Source organism: Sturnus vulgaris, unplaced genomic scaffold (assembly GCF_052056855.1).
Source record: "Sturnus vulgaris isolate bStuVul1 unplaced genomic scaffold, bStuVul1.hap1 Scaffold_118, whole genome shotgun sequence".
Lineage (NCBI taxonomy): Eukaryota > Metazoa > Chordata > Aves > Passeriformes > Sturnidae > Sturnus > Sturnus vulgaris.
Genome location: NW_028276048.1, coordinates 829,123 through 833,405, shown reverse-complemented (window position 1 = coordinate 833,405; position 4,283 = coordinate 829,123).

Sequence of the window (4,283 nt, the reverse complement as noted above, 5' to 3'; positions counted from 1 at the left end):
AACCCCGTCCCCAGCCATGGCCTGGCAGATCTGCCAATCACACAGCAGGGGCAGAGCAAACCCAGCTGTGACTGCCTGAGCCGTCAATCAATCACACAGCAGGGGCAGCGCCCAGCCAGCTCTGATTGGCTGAGCCGTCAATCAATCACACAGCAGGGGCAGCGCCCAGCCAGCTCTGATTGGTTGAGCCGTCAATCAATCACACAGCAGGGTCACCGCCCAGCCAGCTCTGATTGGCTGAGCCGTCAATCAAGCACACAGCAGGGGCAGCGCCCACCCAGCTCTGATTGGCTGAGCCGTCAATCAATCCCACACAAAGGCAATGAAACACAGCAGTGCGTGGTAAGAAAGCAGATGTCCCTGAAAAGAGGAGAGCTTAGAAAACGCTAGGGATTTAAAAAATCGGGCATGACGTCAAGCCCTGGTCTGAATCCTGAAATCTCCTGGGTCTGTGTCTCAGCCACACTGGAAGCCTAGCAGCTGGTAGCTCTCTGCATATCTATCTGGAGATCTTCTGTCTTTCTGTCTCTTTTTTCTCTTTTAACCTTCTTATCCTCTTTTACTGGAATGTTTTTGGGTAGTTTAACATTTTTATGCCTAAAGGTTTCCATCTTACATGGGCCGAGTTAATGATGTTCCTGCTACGCTAAGTGATGCACGTTGAATTGGATGTTGTATGAAATCATTTGCCAAAGGAGCTCGGTTTTCTGTATTTTTCCAGTACACTTTTGTGTCGTTTTGACCTCTTGAGAATATCTGGCTGGGGTTTCTACTCTGCACCAAACTCGAGTAAAGGAGCCTTTGCTCACCCTCAGCATTTCAGTGTTCTGGGGTGTTACAGGCGCGCAGGCTCAGCACGGCCTCTTGTTTCCATGAGGCCCCGCTGTGTCACACTGGCCCTTGGTTCCATGAGCATCTGGAGTGTCACACAGCTTGATGACATTTGTCCTTGCTGCCTCTCCCATCCCAGTGCTCCAGGAACAGCCCCGAGCCACCTGTGAGGGACAGGCCCTGCTGGCCCAGGCCTGGGCTCAGGCCTTGGCCTTTCTGCTTCCTCCAACCAGCCCAGGCCTTGCTCAGCATTGCAGTTCCCTGCTCACAGCCTCGGGCTCCTGCAATCCTGGCCTCAAGGATCTGCTCTCACCACTCCCTGGGGAGCCTTTGGCAGTCCCTGCCCTCAGTGGGGCCAGTGATGCTCCAAGGGACTTGGAGTTTTGCTTCTGACTCCTTGAGCAGCTTCTTCAACCTTCTCTCAGTGCCTGGGGCTCCTGGACTCAGCCCCAAATCCACCGTTGGGGATCATTAAAATACAGAAAACCCTCAGGAGCTCTTTGTCTTCTTTCCAATGTCTTCCAGTCTCCAGGCCTTGTGCAGCTGCTTGGAGTCACTTTGGAGTTCTCTTAAGGAGGAAGATTTCAAGGTACAGCTCATGATTTTCAGTTTTATAAAAGGGAGTAATTTTTCTTTTTCAGTTCAAAGAAGAAGCAACTTAGGCATTCCCCAGGTGATCTTGATGCTGAATGTCTCCTTAGGAGGTGTGGGCCCACTGAAGAATGAGCCCCTTGCCAGGCTGACCCTGTTTGGACAAGCTGCTCCCCAAGCCCAGCCTGGGGACATGTCTGACATGGCCCAGCTGGGACTGACATGCCTGGCCCTGCACCAGAAGCCCTTCCCCCTGAACTCTGCAGCTGGCTGTCCCTGCCCACTGCACCATGTCCCACGTGCTCTCCTCAGGGCTCTGCCTGCATCCAGGCCCAGGACAAGTATTCCTGTTTGTGAGGAAAGAAGGGAAAAGCCTGAGCAGGTTTTCCTAAACGACAAACCCCCACTGTAGAAGCACATGCTGAGTACAGGCTGCCTGGAACCTGGAATGATGACACCTTTCTACTAGGGACAGTGGGACCAGAAATGATGTCTGGATGCAGAATTCTCGGAGTCTTGCAGCTGAATTCTCTGTCCTTGTCCTTTCCCTGCATCTCTGTTGCAGATGGAAGCTGCTGGTGCCTTTCTCAGCTGTGACCTGTCTTTTGAATGCAGACAGATGTTCCCAGGTGTGTTAAGCAGGTGCTGCTCAATGTTTATGCAAAGCTTTGGTGTGCTCATGGAACCAAGGGGACCCTTGTGACACAGCGGGGGCTGATGGAACCAAGGAGACAGTTGTGACAGTTGAGAGCCTCACAGAAACAAGGCTCCATTGTGACACTGAAGGCAATTACGGAATCCACATCACTGTGACACAGCCAGGCCACATGGAACCAATGGTCCCTGATGACAATGCAGGTCCAAGGAGACCATGGTGACACTATGGGACCGCATGGATCCAAGGGGCCACTGTGACACTGAAGAACTTCATGGAAGCCAGGGTGCAGTGTGACACAGCGGTGCCTGATTGGAACAAAGGAACCACTGTTGACAGCCCAGAAACTCCTGGAACCAAGGGGCTGTGGTGACACAGCAGGGCCACATGGAACCAAGGAGACCTGTGACATTTAGGAACCTCATGGAACCAAGAGTCCACTATGACACTGCAGAAACAAGGAGACCATTGGGACGTTGTGGAAGCTCACAGAACCAAGCAGCCCTCGAGACACTCCAGGGCCTCGTTGAAGCAGGGAGACCACTGTGACAGTCCAGAACCTCATGGAGCTAAGGCTCTCTTGTGACACAGCAGGCTCCCATGCAACCAATTGTCCATTGTGACAATGCAGATCCCAGGAGACCATGGTTACACTACGGAAGCTCATGGAACCAAGGGTCCATTGTGACAAAGCAAGGCCTTGTGGAACCAAGGAGAGCATTGTGACGTAATGGAACCTCGTGGAACCAAGGGTCCGTTGTTAGAGTCCAGAACCAAGGACACCATTGTGACAGTCCAGAACCTCATGGGACCAAGATTCCCTTGTTACACAGTGGCACTTGATGGAACCAAGGAGCCACTGTAGCACAGCAAAGCTGCATGAAACCTATGGTCCGTAGCGCTACTGCGGATCCAGGGAAACCATGGCGATACCACGGAACCTCATGGAACCAAGGGTCCAGTGTGACCCAGCAGAACCTCTTGGAATCAAGGCACCCATGTTACACTATGGAACCTCATGGAGCCAAGGGTCCGGTGTGCCGTTGCGGGGCCTCACTGGAGCAAAGGACATGGTTGATGGGACAGAAGCTCATGGAAACGATGGGATATTGGGACATTGCAGAGCCTCATGGAACCAAGGAGACCACTGTGACACTGAGGAAGAATTATGGAAGCAAGCAGCCACTGTAGAACCAAGGAGAGCACTGTTGACAGTACAAAACCTCCTGGAACTGAGAGGCCATTGTTCTACAGCGAGGCCTCGGGGAACCAAGGGGCCATGGTGACACTGTGGGGCCTCATGAACCAAGTAGTCGTTGTGACACAGCGGGGCTGCTTGTAACCAATTGTCCATCGTGATACTGCAGATGCAAGAGACCGTGCTGACACTATGGCAGTTCATGGAACCGAGAGGCTGTTGTGACACACCAAGGCCTCGTGGCACCAAGGAGAGAGCATTGTGGCAGTGCAGAACTAAGGAGGCCATTTTGACAGTACAGACCCAAATGGAACCAAGGGTCCACTGTTATCCAGCAGGGCCTCGTGGAACCAAGGGGCCCTCGTGAAAGTGTGCAAGGGGCATAATGGAGTCAGGGACACCACTGATACTGAAATCTGCTGGATAGCAACTTTTGAACACAGTTTTGAGGATTTGAGAGCAGGTATTCTTTATTACACCATGGTGGTCACTTGGGCAATCCTTCATCTACTCGAGTGCACTGGCCACCAGGCAATCGGAGCTTTTATCACTCACACTGATGATGTATTCATTAGTTAACCCCACCTGGAATTTATTTGCCATAATTGCACCCCTTCTCACAAGTCCTTCTATGGTTCTTTGGAGTGTGTCTTCAACATGCACTGTCCTTTTTAGGTGACTGCTCTTTGATCCCCGCTTTTGAGGAAGGGCAATATTATTGTTGTGTATAACTTCTGCTTTTGTCAGCCTTGCAGAGCTGAGCTGACATTCTCCTTGCGTTTTGTGCACGCTCCGTTTGCCTCGGCTACATCCTTTGTGCGTTTCTCCAAGACTGTGCTCTTCTGTTCTCTGCCCTTGGTAAGTGTAAATGTTGTTCTGTTCTCCTGTCCTTGTCACAGTGCTCGCCCCACGAGGCGTGTCTGCAAGCCCCTCCAACCCATGGACTTGGGATGGGCAAGTGTTCCTGAGGGAACAGGGATGGGACAGCTGGGCTGGACTGGCCCAAGG